A 22434-nucleotide genomic window follows, 5' to 3' on the forward strand; every position below is an offset into this window, starting at 1 on the left:
ATAGTAGCCTGGGCTGGCATTTGTGTTCTCGTAGGGTCTGTATGTCATCTGTTCAGAATCTTCTGGCTTTTATAGTCATATAATGGGAAGTTCTGGTGTAATTCGAATAGGTCTGCTTTTATATGTTACTTTACCCTTTTCCCTTACTCCTTTTAATATTCTTTTTTTTTTTTGTTTGTGCATTTGGTGTTTTGATTATTATGTGACAGGGGAAATTTCTTTTCTGATCTAGTCTATTTGGAATTCTGTAGGCTTCTTGTATGTTGATAGTCATCTCTTTCAAAGGTTAGGGAAGTTTTCTTCTATAATTTTGTTGAAGATATTTACTGGCTTTTTAATTTGGGTATCTTCACTTATAATCACTTATAATCCTTTGGTCTTCTCATCGTGTCCTGTATTTCCTGGATGTTTTGGGTTAGGGTTTTTTTTTTTTTTTTTCTTCTTTGCCCGTTGTGTCACTGTTTTCTATGGTATCTTCTGAACCTGAGATTCTCTTTTCCTCTTGTATTCTGTTAGTGATGCTTGCACCCATGTCTCCTGATCTCTTTCCTAGGTTTTCTATCTCCTGGGTAATCTACCTTTGTGATTTCTTTATTGTTTCTACTTCTATTTTTATGTCCTATATCACTTTGTTCAATTCCTTCACCTGTTTGGTTGTGTTTTCTTGTAATTCTTTAAGGTATTTTTGTGTTTCCCCTTTAAGGGCTTTTGCCTGTTTACATGTGTTCTCTTGTATTTCTTTTTTTTTTTTTATTAGATATTTTATTTACACTTCAGATGGCATCCCCTATCCCCATTCCCCCCCACCCCCTTAGGAAACCCATATCCCATGCCCCCTTTTCCTTTTTGCATTTATACATTTTTTTAAAAAGAATGTTAATCATAGGCTTTATAAGTTTGGAATTGTTCAATCAGAGGTGTAACCCACTGACCAACCTAGATATAACAACTATCTTTGACTGGTGGAGATACATGAATATCTGCCTCCCTGTCTCCCTCCTCTTTCTCTCTTTCATCACCTAGCTTCTCCTCTCCTTCTTCTTCTCCTCTTCTTACTCCTTTTCTTCCTCTCAGTACTCCTCCTACCTTATCTCCTCCTACACATCACCCTTCCTGTTAAAATGAAACTTTTCTCTCAAAATACAATTAGAGCATAATTATGCCAATTTGTACCAGTGAGGTACAGGATAGTCCTAATACCCAGTCCGTCCTTTTGTTGACTAACCAGCTCCTCTGTCATCTATTCTAACTAGAACATTTAGTTCTGAACCTGGCTTTAGGATGAATGTCAGCTGACGACCATCCACTCAAATCTTTTCTCTTAAGGTCAATAGCTATTTGTTTTCAACCCCATCAGAAATCCAGAATGACTGAGTTAACTATGATTGTGGGAAGCACAAATTGTAGTTTCTAAAATTTAGCCAATTTATAGAGACCTCTGACCACCTGGACACTCGCTCTACTTCAAAACGTTGGAGCATCTGTTCTTCTGCCTTCTGGTCCAGGATCTTCTGACAGACCTTAGTGCTGCAGAATTATTAAGGGCTGATTACTCTGTCTAGGCAGATATAATCAGTCGACTATTCTGCAAGTGTGTCCTTTTCTGGACAGTAATTTGTCTGTAGAAGGAAAGTGGCAATTCTTGCCTAGTGGCTGTCTCACCACAACTGGAGTAACTCCAAGGATGCTCAATTTCTTCTTAGAATTTAACATAGGAAGCTGTCTGGAGCAGACAGGTCTCTAATGAAAATGAACATTAATACTAAAATGTTTGTCATGTCAATTCTAAGGATTTCTGATGTTTTGAAAGCCAGCTATCCATGTAAGGTAATCTGGACTGTTGCCTGTTAACTCCACTCAGCTATTTCTACATAAAACATAGAGAATACCCTTATAATAAACTCCAAGTCATGAATTTGCTATAGTCCCTTAACTCACAGGCTGACCATCTCAAATCAGTTAAAAAGAGTTAAAGAAGGACTGGGTCTAAGCTTTGTATTCCTAAATGTGTTATACTGGTACAATGCCTATGAGAGTAGCAATATTTGTCTCACTCTTATATCATTAAGAAGCTCATGCCAATGAAAACCTTAAAATTTGTAAACAAAGTAAATTGGTGCCATTTAAGAATTTATATCTTCATCTTGATATTAATTATACAGATTTCTACTAATAGGTTATGGCTATGCAATAAACCCTAGCTAATTCTCTCTATTCTGACAAAACCACTACTTTTCCCTAGAGAGACAGCCCAACATTTACCACCTTAGTCCCCTAGCCCAGGGAATAGGGGCGCTGACTCTTCATTAGCTTCTTCAAGCTGATTATGGGCGTTGAGATATTAGAAGAGGAGTTGGGGGGAGAGCACATTGACAATCCTCTGATGCTGTGTCTTCGCTGCCTCCAGATGGAATTCCCGGACCTCAGAGGTTTGAGCATGTCTGCCCAGCTTGCTTGTTGAGTAGATACACCAAGGCTGATCATTCTGCAATATACAATTCTCAAAACAAATTTTAGTATCAGGATAGTTTTTTTTTTTTTTTAAGAGGGCTGACATTTTATTAAGATTGTTGGTTCTACTCGCTTTTCTATTTTTTCCCCTCTTTTATTGGATATAATATTTACATTTCAAATTTTATCCCCATACCATATTTCCCCCACCACCCAGGAACCCCTTATCCCATCCCCCCTCCTCCTGCTTCTATGAAGGTGTTTATCCACCTACCCCCAGCCCCCTCCCCACCCTCAGATTCCCCCCGCCACCCCCCCCCCCCCAGTGCTCAGCCTTCAAGGTACCATTGACCTTGTCTCCCACCTATGTCCAACAAGGCCATCCTCCCCTACATATACTGCTGGAGTCATGTGTCTCTCTATATGTGCTCCTAGGCTGGTGGTTTAGACCCTGGGGAGCTCTGGCTGGTTGGTATTATTGCTCTCCTCACCGGGCCACCAGCCCTTCAGGTTCCTTCAATTTACTCTCTAGCTCCTCCATTGGGAACCTTTGATTGGATTAATGGATAGCTGTGGGTATCTGTCTCTGGGTATGTCAGACTCTGGGAGACCTATAAGGAGACAGCCTTATCAGGCTGCTGTCAGCTTTCCCATCCTGACATCCCTATCAGCGTCTATTTTTGATGACTGCCCATGGAATGAATACCCAGATGGAATGGTCTCCCTACAACCCCCCCTTCAGATTCTGACCCACACTTTGTCTCCATATTTGCTCCCTTGGGTATTTAGTTACTCCTTCTAAGAAAGACCTAGGCATCCTCACTTGTTCTTTCTTCTTCATGAGCTTCATGTCGTCTGGTAGTTGAATCTTTGTTGTTTCAAATTTTTGGGCTAATCTCCGCTTATCAGTGAATAAATACCATGTGTGTTCTTTTGTGATTGGGTTACCTTACTCAGGATGATATTTTCTAGTTCCATCCATTTACCTAAGAATTTCTCGAATTCATTATTTTTAATAGCTGAGTAATATTCCATTGTGTAAATGTACCACATTTTTTGTATCCATTCCTCTGTTGAAGGGCATCTGGGTTCTTTCCAGCTTCTGGCAATTATAAATAGGGCTGCTATGAACATAGTGGAGCATATGTCTTTGTTATTTGTTGGGGCATTTTCTGGGTATATGCCCAGAAGTGGTATAGCTGGGTCCTCAGGTAGTGCTATGTCCAATTTTCTGAGGAACCGCCAGACTGACTTCCAAAGTGGTTGTACCAGCTTGCAACCCCACCAACAATGCAGGAGTGTTCCTCTTTCTTCACATCCTCGCCAGCATCTACTATCACCTGAGTTTTTGATCTTAGCCATTCTGACTGGTGTGAGGTGGTATCTCAGTGTTGTTTTGATTTGCATTTCCCTGATGACTAAGGATGTTGAGCATTTCTTAAGGTGCTTCTCGGCCATTCGAGTTTCCTCAGTTGAGAATTCTTTGTTTAGCTCTGTACCCCATTTTTTAATGGGGTTATTTTGTTGTTTGGCATCTAATTTCTTGAGTTCTTTGTAAATATTCGATATTAGCCCCCTATCGGATGTAGGATTGGTAATGATCTTTTCCCAATCTGTTGGTTGCCGTTTTGTCTTGTTGACAGTGTCCTTTGCCTTACAGAAGCTTTGCAATTTGATGAGGTCCCATTTGTCGATTCTTGATCTTAGAGCATAAGCCATTGGTGTTCTGTTCAGGAACTTTTCCTCTGTGCCTAGGTATTCGAGGGTCTTCCCCAACTTCTCTTCTAATAGTTTCAGTGTACCTGGCTTTATGTGAAGGTCCTTTATCCACTTGGAGTTGAGCTTTGTGCAAGGGGATAAGAATGGATTAATTTGCATTCTTCTACATGTTGGCCTCCAGTTGAGCCAGCACCACTTGTTGAAAATGCTGTCCTTTTTCCACTGGATGAATTTAGCTCCCTTGTCAAAGATCAAGTGACCATAGGTATGGGGGTTCATTTCTGGGTCTTCAATTCTGTTCCATTGATCGTCCTGTCTGTCTCTGTACCAATACCAAGCAGTTTTTATCACTACTGCTCTGTAGTACAGTTTGAGGTCCGGAATGGTGATTCCCCCAGAGGTTCCTTTATTGTTGAGAATAGTTCTCGCTATCCTAGGTTTTTTGTTATTCCAAATGAATTTGTAAATTGCTCTTTCTATCTCTATGAAGAATTGATTTGGAATTTTGATGGGTATTGCATTGAATCTGTAGATTGCTTTTGGCAGGATAGCCATTTTTACTAAATTAATCCTGCCAATCCAGGAGCATGGGAGATCTTTCCATCTTCTGAGATCTTCTTCAATTTCTTTCTTCAGAGACTTGAGGTTCTTGTCATACAGATCTTTCACTTGCTTTGTTAGATTCACTCCAAGATAATTTATTTTATTCGTGGCTATTGTGAAAGGTGTCATTTCCCTGATTTCTTTCTCTGCCTGTTTATCCTTTGAATAGAGGAAGGCTACTGATTTGTTTGAGTTGATTTTATATCCAGCCACATTGCTAAAGTTGTTTATCAGGTTTAGGAGTTCTCTGGTGGAAGTTTTAGGTTCACTTAAGTATACTATCATATCATCTGCAAATAGTGAAATTTTGACTTCTTCCTTTCCTATCTGTATCCCTTTGACTTCCTTTTGTTGTCTAATTGCTCTAGCTAGGACTTCCAGTACTATATTGAATAGGTAAGGTGAGAGTGGGCATCCTTGCCTAGTCCCTGATCTTAGTGGGATTGCTTCAAGTTTCTCTCCATTTAGTTTGATGTTGGCTACTGGCTTGCTGTATATTGCTTTTACTATGTTTAGATATGGGCCTTGTATTCCTGATCTTTCCAAGACTTTTAACATGAAGGGATGTTGAATTTTGTCAAATGCTTTCTCAGTGTCTAGTGAGATGACCATGTGGTTTTTCTCTTTGAGTTTATTTATGTAGTGGATTACATTGATGGATTTCCGAATATTGAACCATCCCTGCATTCCTGGGATAAAGCCTACTTGATCTTGATGGATAATTGTTTTGATGTGTTGTTGGATTCGGTTTGCGAGAATTTTATTGAGTATTTTTGCATCAATATTCATAAGAGAGATTGGTCTGTAGTTCTCTTTCTTTGTTGGGTCTTTCTGTGGTTTAGGTAATAGTGTAATGGTAGCTTCATAGAATGAATTGGGTAGTGTTCCTTCTGTTTCTATTCGATGGAATAGCTTGAAGAGGATTGGTATTAGGTCTTCCTTGAAGGTCTGAAAGAATTCTGCACTGAAACCATCTGGCCCCGGACATTTTTTGGTGGGAAGATTTTTAATGACTGTGTCTATTTCTTTAGGCATTATGGGACTGTTTAGATGGTTTATCTGCTCCTCGTTTAACTTTGGTACCTGGTATCTATCTAGAAAATTGTCCATTTCCTCCAGATTTTCTAATTTTCTAATTCCTTTGTAGTAGGATCTGATAATTTTTTTAATTTCCTCTGTTTCTGTTGTTATGTCTCCCTTTTCAGTTCTGATTTTATTAATTTGAATGCTGTCTCTGTGACCTTTGGTTAGTCTCGCTAAGGGTTTGTCTATCTTGTTGATTTTCTCGAAGAACCAGCTCCTGGTTTTGTTGATATTTTGTATAGTTCTTTTTGTTTCGACTTGGTTGATTTCAGCCCTGAGTTTGATTATTTCCTGCCGTCTACTCCTCTTGGGTATACTACCTTCTTTTTGTTCTAATGCTTTCAGGTTTGCTGTCAAGTTGTTAATGTATGCTCTTTCTACTTTCTTTTTGTGAGCACTTAGAGCTATGATTTTTCCTCTTAGTACTGCTTTCAATGAGTCCCACATGTTTTGATATGATGTGTCCTCATTTTCATTTAAATCTAAAAAGTCTTTAATTTCTTTCTTAATTTCTTCCTTGACCAAGTCATCATTGAGTTGAGCATTGTTCAGTTGCCAAGTGAATGTCGGTTTTCTGTTGTTTTTGTCCATGTCAAAGACAAGTCTTAATCCATGGTGGTCTGATAAGGTACTGGGGATTATTTCAATCTTTTTGTATCTGTTGAGGCCTGTTTTGTGACCAATTATATGGTCTATTTTCGAGAAGGTACCATGAGGTGCTGAGAAGAAGGTATATTCTTTTGTTTTAGGATGAAATGTTCTATAGATGTCAGTTAAGTCCAATTGGTTCATAACTTCTGTTAGTTTCATTGTGTCTCGATTTAGTTTCTGTTTCCATGATCTGTCCATAGCTGAGAGTGGGGTGTTGAAATCTCCCACTATTATTGTGTAGGGTGCAATGTATGCTTTAAGTTTTAGTAAAGTGTCTTTTATGTATGTGGGTGCCCTTAAATTTGGGGCATAGATGTTGAGAATTGCAAGTTCCTCTTGGTACATTTTTCCTTTCATGAATATGAAGTGTCCTTCTTTATCTTTTTTGATTACTTCTGGTTGAAAACTGATTTTATTTGATATTAGAATCGCTACTCCAGCTTGTTTCTTGGGACCATTTGCTTGGAAGATTGTTTTCCAATCTTTTACTCTGAGGTAGTGTCTGTCTTTTTCACAAAGGTGCGTTTCCTGTATGCAGCAAAATGTTGGATCCTGTTTATGTATCCGGTCTGATAGTCTATGTCTTTTTACTGGAGAATTGAGTCCATTGATATTAAGAGATATTAAGGAAAAAATGAGTGTTGTTTCCTGTTATTTTTGTTATTGGCAGTGGAGATATGTTTGTGTAGCTACCTTCTTTTACAGTTTTTGGAAGATTACTTTCCTGCTTTTTCTAGGTTGTAGTTTCCCTCCTTGTGATGGAGTTTTCCACCAATTATCCTTTGAAGTGCTGGGTTTGTGTTGAGATACTGTGTAAATTTGGATTTGTCATGGAATATTTTGGTTTCTTCATCAATAATGATTGACAGTTTTGCTGGGTATAGTAGTCTGGGCTGACATTTATGTTCTTTTATGGTCTGTATGATATTGGTCCAGGATCTTCTGGCTTTTATGGTCTCTGGTGAGAAGTCTGGTGTAATTCTTATAGGTCTGCCTTTATATGTTACTTTGCCTTTTTCCCTTACTGCTGTTAGTATTTTTTCTTTGTTTTGTACATTTGATGTTTTGACTATTATGTGGCGGGAAGTATTTCTTTTCTGGTCTAAACTATTTGGAGTTCTGTAGGCTTCTTGTATATTTATGGACATCTCTTTCTTTAGGTTAGGGAAGTTTTCCTCTATAATTTTGTTGAGGATATTTACTGGTCCTTTAAGTTGGGGGTCTTCCCCCTCATCTATTCCTATTATCCTTAGGTTTGGCCTTCTCATTGTGTCTTGGATTTCTTGTATATTTTGGGTTAGTAGCTTTTTGTATTTTGCATTTTCTTTGACAGTTGTGTCAATGTTTTCCATGGTATCTTCTGCACATGAGATTCTCTCTTCCATCTCTTGTATTCTGTTGGTAATACTTGGGTCTATGACTCCTGATCGTTTTTTTAAGTTTTCTATCTCCAGGGTGTTCTCCCTTTGTGATTTCTTTATTGTTTCTACTTCCATTTTTAGATCCTGCATGGTTTTGTTTAATTTCTTCTCCTGTTTGGTTGCATTTTCTTGCAATTCCTTAAGGGATTTTTGTGTTTCCTCTCTAAGGGTTTCTATCTGTTCTTTGAGAGTGTTATTTATGTCTTTCTTAAAGTCCTCTATCATCATCATGAGAAGTGATTTTAATTCTGATTCCTGCTTTTCTGGTGTGATGGGGTGTTCAGGGCTTGCTATGATGGGGGAACTGGGTTCTGATGATGCCATGTAACTTTGGTTTCTGTTGCTTACGTTCTTGTGCCTGCCTTTTGCCATCTGGTTAATTCTAGTGCTACCTGTACTTCTGTCTCTGATTGAAGCCTGTCTTTCCAGTTGTCTCGCTTGTGTTTGGTCTTCTAGGAGTCCAGATGTCTCTGTGATTTTTTCCAGCTGCCCTGATTACAGTGGTATCTCTAGGATGCCTCAGGGTATGGTGCCTCCAAGGTAGCAGTCCAGCTAGATGTCTGCTGTTCTGGGTGCAGTGTCTCCTCTTGTATATCTCAGGATATGTTGTCTGACACTCTGAGTTCAGTTGTTCCTCTGTGGCTCTGGGTTGAGTGGACCTTCCAGTATGTCTCAGGCAGGATCCGGGGTCCACACAACTGCAGACCTGGTAGAGGTCTGGTCCGGGCCTCAGACCCGGGAGATGGGCAAAAGGGGGGTGCTAGCCAGCATGGGTGCGGGGGGGGGGGAGGGGTATCTGCTGGATTCTGAGCACTCAGGGCACCCAGCTATGAGCTCAGGGTAGTATGTGGGTTTTCCTACCTAAAGCTGGTTGCGGGATCTGTGGATCCCCCAGAATGTGTCTGGCGGAATCCGGGGTGCACTCACCCGCAGGCCTCAGACCCGAGGAGGGGCGAGCAGCGGAAGGGGCGTGCTAGAGCTGGCTATGGGTTCTATGGATCCCCCAGAATGTGTCTGGCAGAATCTGGGGTGCACTCACCCGCAGGCCTCAGACTGGAGGAGGGCTTCTCTTGTATTTCTTTGAAGACTTTATTTATGTCCTTCTTAAAGTGTTCTATCATTATCATGAGAAGTGATTTTATATCTGAATCTTGCTTTTCTGGTATCATCGGGTATTCAGGTCTTGCTATGGTGGGAGAACACGGGTCTGATGATGTCAAGTAACCTTGGTTTCTGTTGCTTATGTTCTTGTGCTTGCATTTCACCATCTGGTTATTTCTAGTGCTACCTTCACTCACTATCTCTGACTGGAGCCTGTCTGTCCTGTTATCTTGGTTGTGTCAGAACTCCTCAAAGTCCAGCTGTCTCTGTGATCCTGTGATCCTGAGACCCTGGTTGTGATAGCTCTTGGGAGTCAGGATGCTTCTGGGATCCTGAAATCCTGGTGTGGCCAAGCTCCTGAGATCCTATGATCCTATTATTCTGTGTTCTTATGTGTTAGAGATCCGGGTAGTCCAGCCTCCTCTGGATTTTAGGGAATTGGGTGCACAGCTGAAGCCTTATGGCTGCTCCAGGCCCAGGTGCAGACAGGAAGGGTCTCATGCCAATGGCCTTGAGGGAGTTCCTGGGTCCTGCAGGTCCTGAATTACTCCCTGTTTGGGGGCAGAGTTGTGGCCTACTCACCTACACTCCTGGAAGTTTTAGAACTCCTGGGAGTCCAGCCTCCTCTGGGTTTTGGGCAATTGGGTGCAGAGCTAAAGCCTTATGGCTGCTCCAGGGACAGGTGCAGACTGGAAGGATTCAAACTCTTTTAATAAAAAAATCTTGTCAAAAGAAATCAACATTGATATATAATGGATATTAATATGACATAGGAAAGCTGTGCCTGATAGTTTATCCTCATTTCAAATAGCCTGTTAGGATTATTAGGATGAGAAACTTACAAAAATAAATCAGATATATTTCAGACTTGGAAGGCAGTTTAAAAGATGGCTGGGGTTTTCCTGTGGATAGGATCTAATGTAAACAGGTATAGCATGAAGGAGTCATAACTTTGAGTAAATATCAAGGGTAATGGGCTTAAATTAGACCATTTCATAGTCATCCATAACATTTTCTCTTGTTTCCCTTTCTATGTAGTGTTCTGGGTATTGATTTGCATGCATATTTGAAAAGTAAGCTTTTTTCATATTTTTATTGAATATTATGTTTACATTTCAGATATTATCCCCTCATCCCATTCCCCAACCACCTAGGAACCCCCTATCCCATCCCCCCTCCTCCTGCCTCCACAAGGGTGTGCCCCCACTTATCCCCCACTCCCCCTCCTCACCCTCGAATTCCTCTCCACTCAGTGTTCTACCTTCATGGGACCAGGGATCTCCTCTCCCACCCATGCCCGACAAGGCCATCCTCCCCTAAGTATACAGCTGGAGTCATGGATCCCTCCCTATGTACTGCCAGGCTGGTAGTTTAGACCCTGGGGAGCTATGGTGGGTTGGCACTGTTACTCTCCTCTTAGGTCCACCAACCCTTTCAGCTCCTTCAGTCCTCTAACTTCTCCATTGGGAACCCTTGATCAGATCAATGGGTAGCTGCAAGCATCTGCCTCTAGATATGTCAGACTCTGGCAGACTTCCCAGGAGACAGCTACATCAGGTTCCTGTCAGCATGTACTTCCTGACATCCATATCAGCGTCTATCTTTGGTGACATGGGATGGATACCAAGGTAGAATGGTATCCAGACGGTCCCTCCTTGAGTTTCTGTCCCACACTTTGTCTCCATATTTGCTTCCTTGAGCATTCTGTCACTGTTTCCAAGTAGGACCAAGGCATCCACACTTGGTCTTCCTTCTTCATGAGCTTCATGTGGTCTATGAGTTGAATTTTGGCTATTTCAAGCTTTTGGGCTAATATCCACTTATCAGTGAGTAAATACCATGTGTGTTCTTTTGTGATTGGGTTACCTCACTCAGGATGATAAAATACCTCCTGTCACATAATAATCAAAACATCAAATATACAAAACAAAGAAAAGATACTAAAAGCAGTAAGGGCAAAAGGCAAAGTAACATATAAAGGCAGACCTATAAGAATTACACCTGACTTCTCACCAGAGACTATAAAAGCCAGAAGATCCTGGACTGATATTATACAGACCCTAAGAGATCACAAATGCCAGCCCAGACTACTATACCCAGCAAAACTCTCAGTCACTATTGATGGAGAAACCAAGATATTCCATGACAAAACCAAATTTACACAATATCTTCCCACAAATCTAGCACTTCAAAGGATAATGGATGGAAAACTCCAACACAAGGAGGGAAACTACAACCTAGAAAAAGCAAGAAAGTAGTCTTCCAACAACCCCAAAAGAAGATAGTTACACAAACATAATTCCACCTCTAATAAAAAAAATAACAGGAAGCAACAATCATTTTTCCTTAATATCCCTTAATATCAGTGGATTCAATTCTCCAATAAAAAGACATAGACTATCAAACTGAAAAGTAAGCTTCTTAAGTGTAAATTACAAAGTGAGAGATTCCAAAACTTAGAAGGACCCCAGATTCATGAATACAGAGAGAAAAAGGTGAACAAGAATACTAACCATTGCAGCAACATACACTATTAACCCTGGCTTATCCAGGTAAAATGGGCATAGTAAATGTCACAGGACAGCAACAGGAAGTTGGGAGAAATCTTGGGTTCTGCAGATTCCATCTAATATTGCAACTACCCAAACACACTTTTTTGTTTGTTTGTTTGTTTGTTTTGGTTTGGTTTTTTTTTTGAGACAGGGTTTCTCTGTGTAGCCCTGGTTGTACTGGAACTCACTCTGTAGTCCAGGCTGTCCTTGAACTCAGAAATCCGCCTGCCTCTGCTTCCCAAGTGCTGGGATTAAAGGCATGCACCACCACTGTCCAGCAACACTCTTCTTCTTCTTCTTCTTCTTCTTCTTCTTCTTCTTCTTCTTCTTCTTCTTCTGAATATTTATTTATTTATTTTTGTTTATTTATTTGTTTATTTATTTATTTATTTATTTATTTTATATTTTATTTACATTTCAGATGCCATCCCCTTTCCCTATTTCCCCTCCCTAGAAAGCCTATCCTATTCCCCCTCCTCCTTTTTGCGTTTATACATTTTTTAAAAATGTTAATCAAAGGCTTTATAAGTTTGGTAATGCTCAATCAGAAGTGTAACCCAACACCCAACCTAGATATATAAACTATTTTTGACTGGTGGAGACAAATGAACATCTGCCTCCATGCCCCCCCCTTTTTCTCTTTCTTTCTCTCTCTCATCACCTAGCTTCACCCTTCCTGTTAAAATAAAACTTTTCTCTCAAAATGCAATTAGAGCATAGTTATTCCTAATTGTACCGGTGAGGTACAAGATAGTCCTAATACCCAGTCCATCATTTTGTTGAACTAACCAGAACCTCTGTCATCTGGCCTAAATAAAGCACTTAGTTTTGAACCTGGCTTTTTTCTTGGCTTTAGAATGAATGTCAGCTGAAAACCATCCATTCAGATCTGTTCTCTCAAAGTAAATAGCCAGGATTGGCTATGAGACTATAGGTCTTCACCCCCGTCAGAAATCCAGAATGACTGAGTTAACTGAAATTATGGGAAGCACTAAGCATAGCTTCTAAAACAGCCAATTTATAGAGACCGCTGAACACCTGGAAAGCCCCTATACTACCGAACGTTGGAGCATCAAATCTTCAGCCTTCTGGCTCAGAATCATCTGACAGACATCAGTGATGCAGAATTATTAAGGGCTGATTACTCTGTCTAGGCAGATATAATTAGTTGACTATTCTGCAAGTGTGTCCTTTTCTGGACAGTAATTTGTCTGTAGATGGAAAGAGGCAATTCTTGCCTAGTGGCTGTCACCGCACAACTGGTGTAACTCCAAGGATGCTCAATTTCTTCTTAGAATCCATGACAGGAAGCTGTCAGGAGCAGACAGGTCTCTAATCAAAATGAACATTAATATAGAAATATTTGTAATGTCAATTCTATGGACTTCTGACGTTTTGAAAACCAACTATCCATGTAAGGTAACTGTTGTATGTTAATTCCTCTCAGCTATTTCTAAATAAAATATGGAAAACACCCTAACAATAAACTCAAAGCCATGAATTTGCTATAGTCCCTTAACTCATAGGCTAACCATCCCAAATCAGTTAAAAAAAGTTAAAGAAGCCTTGTATTCCTAAATGTGTTATACATGCACAATGCCCATGAGAGTATCAATATTCATCTCACTTTTATATCAATAAGAAACTCATACCAATGAAAACTTTAAATTTGAAATCAAAGTAAATTTTGTACCATTTAAGAAATTATACCTTCATCTTGATATTAATTATACAGATTTCTACCAATAGGTTATGGCTATGCAATGAGTCCTAGCTGATCCTCCCTGTTCCAACAAAACCACTACTTTTCCCTAGAAAGACAGACCAATATTAACCACCTTAGTCCCCAAGCCCAGGGAATAGGGGCGCTGACTCTTCTTTAACTTCTTCAAGCTGATTACGGGCGCCGGCAACACACTTCTAACTTATTCTTGTGAGATGAGTTCTGTGCCCCCCAAACTGGTGTTGAACCTTTCATTCTCAGGATGGTGAACTTGGTAGATGGAACATTTGGTTGATAATTAGTTCCCAGTGATGTCATAAAGATGGGACCTTCAAGATGGGATTACTGACTTTATGAAATTACTACTCTCTCCTACTCATCTCTCTCTGTGTAAGAAACCAGAAGAATCTGACTGGTGACATAGAGAGCCCTTACTTATAGGAATTCAACAATGTTGATATTTGATCTTAGCCTTTCATCCTTTAGAACTGTGAGAAAATAAAGTTTTTATTGTTTATGCCACTGTGAAGTGACTAATAGACTTGCTCCACCTGATGGGAATTTCTGGATCTTAAATTTCAAGAAGTTCCTGATTTTCCACAATAATTCATTTAGGCTTTATATTCTCACAATATACACTGGGTCCACCTGAATATCCTAAATAGTCAGTAAGGGTATGACAAGCATTCCCTCAGGCTTTAAAGAGAAGTACATAAATTATCTTTTAAGAGACATTCATGTTGGACAAAACAACTGAATCTGAATGTGCAAGATTGGGCTGGAAAGACTGCTCAGTGGTTAAGATCATTAGCTGTTCTTTAATAGTACATGAGCTCAATCTCCAGAACTCACATGATTAACAATCATCTGTCACTCTAGAACAAAAGGATCCAGTACCCTTTTCTGGCCTCTGTGGGCACTCCAAACATATAGTCTACAAACATACATGTAAAGAAACAAACATGACCATCGTTCTCCTCCTGTGCCAATGTATTCAAGACTGTTTCCCATTTTCTCTTCTATTAGATTCAGTTTGTATTGTTTTATTTTGAGGTTCAACACCAGATTGGGGGGCACAGAACTCATCTCACAGAAGTAAGTGAGAAGTGCATTTGGGCAGCTGCATGACAGTGTAACCCATCTGATATCAGATGGAATCTGCAGAACCCAAGCCTTCTCCTAACTCCCTGCTGCCATTGCTATGGTACCCCTCTCACTTGCCCTGTTTTAATGGATTGACTTAGGGCCAATAGTGCATGTTCCTATAATGATTAGTATTCATGTTCACATATATTTTTCATTTTTTTCATGAGTCTGAGTGGACCCTACTCTGCAGGTTATGTCCCAGTCAGATGCAGCTGGTGTAGTGGGATGATCCAACTAGGGTGGATAGTGGGGCAGGGTTACAATGTGGTTAGTTTTAAGGCCCCCAAAGGCTCCCACAGGGGAACAGGACACTCCCAGGATCCCGCAGGGCTCCTCCAGATCAGGAAGTCAGATCAGACCTAGACATGGTGGCCCCAGTAATCTCATGTGACATTTCACCTCTCCTGGCTGTCCCTAGCAGACTAGCTGGGGTGGTAGGCAGATCCAACTTGGATGGGTGGTTGGGCAGGTTCCAACCTGGTTAGTTTTGGGACCCTCCTTAAATGTTTCCACAGGGAAGCTGGCTCCTGAGATTTGGGAGCCAAATATAGACAATGGGACTCCAGGGACCATGTGTGCCAGTCACCTCTGCTGGCTGTACAAAGGAAGACCCAGTATGTAAATGTTTAAATGTACAACACTAATGTGTCTTGGTATACACATTTCTACTACTTAAATATTTATATTATGTATTATAAGGATATATGACATGCAGACATTAGGATTAGCCACCAAGCATATGGGTATTAGTGGGTACGATGTACAGTTTGCATATAAAAAAAACCAATGTTAAAGTATATGGTCACAGCATCAGTATAAAGATTTGAGTCTAGAGCTTAAGATAAAGAAATTTAAAATGTTTTTAGTTGACAGAGTTAGACTGTTCCTAATGTGAAACACTCAGTGAGCTAAATACGTTGGAGAACTTCGTGTGAAATTTATTGTAATCTTCATTTCTCAACACCCATGAAAATGTCACTGATAACACCCACCAATTTCTGTGAATTCCTTTTATAGTAGGAGAGTGTGAAAAGAAACCATTATCAAGTTAATGCTAAAACATTTCCATAGGCTAGGGAAAAAATCTGCCTAGACATCAGGCCTGGAGGAGAAGAAACAGGCAGTCCAAGTGAGCCTTTGGTTGCCGTTGAATGCTTCTGTTTTTCTAAATGTGGTCTGGTGAAGGAGAGGTGAGAACCAGTGAAGATCTGTGGTCTCTGAGGAAACCCAGTGCTTACCACCATCTTAGACTGCAGTGTGGGAAATTGCTAGAGGTGATATACAACATATGGAACAGGGATGGATGTGTCTGTCTTTATTATTTCTCTACTATTTACCCACTTCTCCCTATTTATAAATATTGTCAGATTTTATTGACTTCCCCTCTCTTCCCATATTTGATCACACTGACATCTCTAAAACATTAATTAATTCTGGTTTGATTTTCAAGCCTGGCTTGAAAAGGGAAATGAAACAAATTGATGCACTAAAATCATAATAAATATGCTCCGAGCAGTTAAATAATGGCAAGATCAAATTTAGCAGGCATCCAAATTAGAGTTCAGGACAATGAAGGAGAGCAAACTTGCATGAAGATAGCAACCATCATCTTCAGCTATGTTTTGCATTGCACATTTGAATTATAAAGAACAAATATGTTGAGGACCTTTTTGGGTGCATAAATACAAAATAGGCTTCTATTTTTTTTTTTCCTTTCCTTTGTACATTCTGTGAAGTTATGCTAAGGAACTTGACCTAGACAAAATCTGACTTACTAAATGCAAGAACTCACATATGAGAAAAGAAGGTTAATTTATCCAGTACTCCTGATGGTCTCTAAATCCCTGACAGGAACTCAGTGCTTCAGCTAATACTGGTCTTCCTTCAAGTTCAAGGCATTTTGGTATTTGACTCTTTTGTTATTTTAAGAGGCCACATGTTTCATATAGTATTTAAAGAAATCCAGTGTATGGAAACCTGAGATTTATGTAGTAATGTATTGAATTTCCCTAAATAGCTAGCATATTCCTTGACTCTGCGCTTGAAAATATCAAATTTGAAGGCATTTGAAAAGTAAAGAAGAGCTGGTGTTCTCTTTTATGATCAAACACACACACAAACACACACACATATGTAAATTTGCAGACACAATGCGTTTTTCATCTCAGGAAATAGTGCTTGTTCATATTTGTTGAGATAAAACAGTCATTTGAAAAGAATTTAAACAGTCCACAGTATATTTTTTATGAATAATCACTTCATAATAACACGTTTAGGAACACTGGTACTTGGAAATATAAGCACACTTTTTTATTTTTGTTTTATTCACAATGTGGAAATACATATATCTAACTTTACGTGTGGAGTGACTAGAGAGATCTGAGGACTATATATTCAATAGCCAGGTCCTGAGAAAGATATCTTCCTTATTTTGAGAACAAAGGGATAAAGTCTCTAAGGAATTGACTAAAATGTGGAGCCACAGAGCTAGTGAGTGCTTCAGCTGGGGTTTCTAGTAGATGTCTCTCCTTAACAGTAAATTTTGTATATATTAAGACCTATTTTATTCTGACCCTCATCTTCCTGAATTAATGCTAAACAGTAGCAAAACTCTATGGGTCTCTTTCTGAAGATTAACTCTAGATTAGCTGTAATTTCTCTTAGTTTATAACCATCATTATCAAGAAATTTATATGAAACAAACACAGCACACCCTGCTTTACTGTGAACATGGGTACTAAGTTGGAAGTCCCTGCAAGTATCAGAGGAATTCCTGCCTCATTAGATACAAAACTTTTTCTGGAGTTGCTGATAAAGTTAAGCATGAAACTTTTGTGTCTCAATAGTTCTCATTATTTCGACATTTGTTTTTAATAATTTCTTCAACTTTGTGATTGGAGAGTCCCTTCTGTGAATTTTGATTTGTTCTTGTTCATTTGTTTTCCATAAGCTTTCTAAACACGATTCTGATTATTTCCTAAAGTTGATTTGATTAATACAGATAAATTAGGAGGACACTTATGCATTATCCTGCTTTAAACTTAACACTCAAATCAGTCAGGGATTTTGGTTTATTTGTTCAGTGTTCTAATCATGAATGAAATTTTGATACTTATTGAATTTTTCTATAATTTATTTGCCATTGGAGCTTTAAATCAGACTTGTACGCATTTTTAAGTACCTTGCATAACTTCTTAAGGCTACAAAATTACAGAGTAGTAGAGATATTTGAGATTAGATTTTTCAGAATAAACTTATTTGTCCTTGAATACTACCAAATGCACTAAAATTGAAGCTTCCATAACAAGTAATTTAAGTTTCTAACCATTTATTTTGATGGCATGACATAGCCTCATACCAATTGTCTAAATTCAAATATTGTTTTTTAAAAGGTTGGAACCCTTACATTATAAAAATGTTTTAAATTAAAAATAATCACAATCATTTGACTAAGATGAGTAATCATGCATCAATCCTATCATATACATTTATGTTATATTAATATAAGCAATATTAATATAATACAAGTACCTTTCAACAAATGACCATATAATGGCACTACCTAGATTCCTATTGACCTGAAAAGATGTGTTTGTGTGTGTGTGTGTGTGTGTGTGTGTGTGTGTGTGTGTGTGTGTGTTGGGCGGGAATTATATCATAAGCCAGTGTATATGCTCATGTATATGTTTATGTGTGTTTGCAATACACATGCCTGGAAATACTGAATTTCCTTCTTCTTTAATCTCCTCTTATCCTTTGAGGCAGGGTTCCTCACTGAATATGAAAATAAGCTGGTGTCCAAAAGTCTCCAGAGATTTCCTATATCTGCCCACTTACCAAAAAGGGCTGAGGTTTCAGGTGCACTCATAGCCTTGGCCAACTTGTTTTTTAATTTTTTACAACATGGATGCTGGGACTTGAACCTAAGTTTCCATGAATTTTCAGCAAGTACTTTTATGGGCAGAGTCAGCTCTCTTGCCTCAGACATAAATGCCATTTGGTTAAATCCTTGTAATAACTGTATTGAATACTAGTCCATCTTAATTTGAAAAATTAGTTTATTGAGGCTCAAAATCATAGTTTCTTTGTAAGATTCGCTTAAATATTCTAACGGCATAACCTTAGCCCATGATAATTTTAAAGGCAACTGAAAAATTTTACATGTTTTACATGACAACTATAGTTTTTTAAATACTATCTTCAGTCTGTTTTGAAAATTTATATTTTTCTATAATATTAGATTTTATTGCTATTACTAATAATATAATTCTCTATTCTTGAATATTGACGAATGTATTATTTCTCTGTGTCTGTTGTTATGTTATTTTTCTTTATTCTCTTTAAGAGAAATTTAAATCTTAAACTTCATAATAAATCTGTTTTCCACTAAGCCCTAGCTCCTTAATTTACAACTCTACATTTTCCCTTTAATTATTTTTATGCTTTTATCTTTATTATTATTATTTTTTTTTACTTTCTTGAGTTGAACTTCAATAATTAGAGTCCAACTGCCAACACCAATATATTTTCTTCAATCCCCATGGTACTTGATCTTTATATATTATTTAATGTGGTTGGACAGAACAGTCCTAAAGTTGTATTTTTTCATAGATTTCTTAAATTCATCATCCTTATTTTTCTTACTTTGCAGGCCACATGTTGCTTTGATCATTAGTTTGTCTTTATCCTGTTTTTCAAATTGAAAATCATTTCCAATTAAATGAATGTTTTAGGAAGTAAAAGAAATGACAGATTTTTACATATGTGGTTGTTCTATTTTCTACCAATGTGGTTGTTCTCTTTCTCTCTCTGTAAAATTAAAACTCAGCATAAGTAACACTCTCAGTGTTTCAGAACTGCCATTTCTATGATATGTTTTAGTTTCTTTTATCATTTTTTCTTTTAAACAGGGTCTTTCTATTTAGCACAAACTATTCTTGAACATTCAATCATCCGCTCTCAGCCTCTCAAGTGCTGGATCAAGATTTCATTTCACAATTTTACTTAAATGTCGTAGGTGTGATATAGTATCCACTCACCACAGTTTTGGATTTTAGTACTCTTTTTTTTTTTTTTTTTTTCAGACTAATTCAGCTAGTTTCGTATTTTCAGAGTATTAGAATGTTTCTATTAGTTGTAAAGTTATTTTTCAGGTGTGTTTATGATTAGTTCTGACTCTTATATAGCATTTCTTAACCTAGACCCATAAAGATAATTATGGTTTGTATTAACTTATGTATGAATTTCAACCATTAAGCAAATGATAACCAAGCTAGAATCCATAGGCCCAGAGAGGTTAGGTATAAGGGAAAGGATGAGAAGAACTCTCTGGGAAGAAGAAATAGAATGGATTATATGGGTAGACTGGGCATTGTGGTGGGAGACAGGATAGGAAGAATCAGGTGAGGAGAGAGAAAGGAGATGAGGTTGAGAGAGGTAATGTGGGTGAAGATGGCCAGAATGGAAGGGCATTTGACCGGTGGTATGGAAACCTAGTTTAGTGGATACTTCCTGTGCCATATGAAGGCAATCAGAATGATGTCTCCAAATAATGCGGGAGACTAAGTCCCAACCAATGCTTTTAGTACAAGGACTGGGTTACATCCAATTAAATTTTTGGCCAAAAGAGTCCCATGCAAATCCACAAAAAACCTAGGGTGATGTCAAGTCAATATGTTTGTAGTAGTGCCCAATTAAATACTTACATAGATTCCAGTGGCAGCAGCCTTCCTTGCTACCAGGCCCAATGTTCTGGGTTCCTGAGTGACACAGACACAGTCTATATATTTTTATATACCTTGTGAATGAGCCACTTCCTATCTTCCACATGGCTAATCTATCTCCCTCCAATATTCCTGAGTTATTCCTTATTAAATCCTATATTCCATCTTTGCCGCCCTGGAACTATTTGTGCAGTCCTCTTTGGCCCATATCCCCTGGCTCCTACATGGCAGCTTTGCTTTCTGTTTTGCACCTTCTCAGGTATGGCATCTTTTCACTCCTTCTTCCAGCATAGCCGATCTCCTTCTCACTCTCCTTCTCCCTAGGCCAAGAATCCTAAAAGTCCCACATCTGTCTGTCCTGCCCAGCCACTGGCTACTAGCAACTTTATTTACTAATCAGAACCAATTAGTGTCAGGGTTTCTAGGTATCTTACTTGTGGACTCTCATACAATTTTGGGGACACAAATTAACATAATATAAGTACCATTAAGCCAAACCCACTACATATGTTGCTTTCAACAAACTGAGAGCAAGGGCCCTTTACTGAAGGCAACACTCACACAAGTCATTGAACATGGAGATGTCAAGCTGGTGCCTACATAAAGCCTTCACCCTTATGTACCAGTGACTTTGGTAAAGGAAGGTACTCTGTAAGTTTTCCAAAGAGAAACATAAACATCAAGCCAACCCCAAACCCTTTTATTTACCAATGTTGTCCTGCAAGATGTGCTAAAGCAATGGTGCCACAAAACTTATGGGAGTAACTAAACAATGTCGGACTTGAGTTAGATCTCACTCCACAAGACGGAACCCAAACGTAACATTGAGTGATCAAGTGTCAGACTAGCCCAGAGACTGAAGGTAAAAGGAAATTCTACTGTTCTTAAGAAATAGTGATACAGATACAGGTTGTCTCTGGGGTAAACTCTAGCTGAGACTCCTAGAGGTGAGAGATTTGGATCCTGAAGTAACCACTTCCTGTAGCCAGATAGGATCTCCAGTAGAAGGATAAAAATAGCAAGCCATCCACACAACATTCGACCCAAAATGTGCCCTACCAACAAGAAGTGCAGGGACAAAGATAGAGCAGAAACTGAGGGATGGCCAACCAATGACTGGCCCAAATTGAGAGCCGTGTCATGGTCAAGAAAAAATTCGTGACACTATTAGTGATATTCTGTTCTGCATGCAGACAGGATCCTGGCATAACTGTCTTCTAAGAGGCTCCACCCAGCATACAATGTAAAGAGATGCAGAGACCAACAGCCAAATATTAGATGGAGTTTGGGAATCTTGTGAAAGAGTTGGTGAACAGACTCAGGGAACCAAAGATGACAAGGACTCTATAGAAAGATCAACAGAATAAGCTAAACTAAACGCTTGGGGGCTCCCAGAGACTGAACCACCAACAAAAGAGCAAGCACACGTTTGATGCGGGCGGGGGTGGGGGTTGATACAGAGAGGGGCCTCCCCATTCTCAGAAGAGAAGTGGGGGAATGGGGAGATGATCTGTATGAGGGGCTACCTACTGGAAGGAGGGGGCTGATATTGGGATGTAAATTGAGTATTTTTTTAAAGTAATAAAATGGCTTCCAGTGATAGATCAGTGCCAGACATCAGAAAAATGTCTCTGAAGCAGATGGGAACAAATACAAAGATCTATACACACACACACACACACACACACAGAGAGAGAGAGAGAGAGAGAGAGAGAGAGAGAGAGAGAGAGAGAGAGAGAGAGAGAGAGAGAGAGAGAATCTTAAAATGCACAGCTCTAAATGAGATGCTGACATTAAGATATTAAGATCCTTGCCTCACAGATCAGGGAACCATGGATGAGGGGGCAGAAAGAATGTAATAACCAGAGGGATGGAGGACAGAAAAAGAAGAAGGCCCTTTAACTCAATTGAACAAAGCTTATATAGGAATTCACAGAGAGTGGGGCAGCAATTACAGGGCTTGAATGAGTGCACCAGGTCATTTGTGCACAGTTATTAGTTTAGTATGTTTAAGGGACTTCTGGGTGTAAATGAATTTTCTGATTCTTTTGTCTTCTCTTGGGCTTCTTTCCTTCTGTTAGTTTGCCTCTTCCAACTTCAATGTGATGGTTTTTGTTTCATTTTATGATATTTTCTTTTACTCTGTTGTTATCAATTAGATGCCTGGTATTTTCTAATAAGAGACAGAAAGGGAGTATAGCCAGATAGGAAGGGAGGTGGAGAAAAAGTGGAGGGGGTAAATTATAATCAGGGTACATTGC

The 22434-nt window shown here is 39.0% G+C and overlaps 1 long non-coding RNA gene across 1 annotated transcript in view; it reads left to right on the plus strand.

Moving 5' to 3' along the window:
* Positions 1-22434, plus strand: part of LOC143434788 (uncharacterized) — a 48534-nt gene that overhangs the window by 6658 nt on the left and 19442 nt on the right. The window lies entirely within an intron of this gene.

Source organism: Arvicanthis niloticus, chromosome 17 (genome assembly GCF_011762505.2).
Source record: "Arvicanthis niloticus isolate mArvNil1 chromosome 17, mArvNil1.pat.X, whole genome shotgun sequence".
NCBI classification, from domain to species: domain Eukaryota; kingdom Metazoa; phylum Chordata; class Mammalia; order Rodentia; family Muridae; genus Arvicanthis; species Arvicanthis niloticus.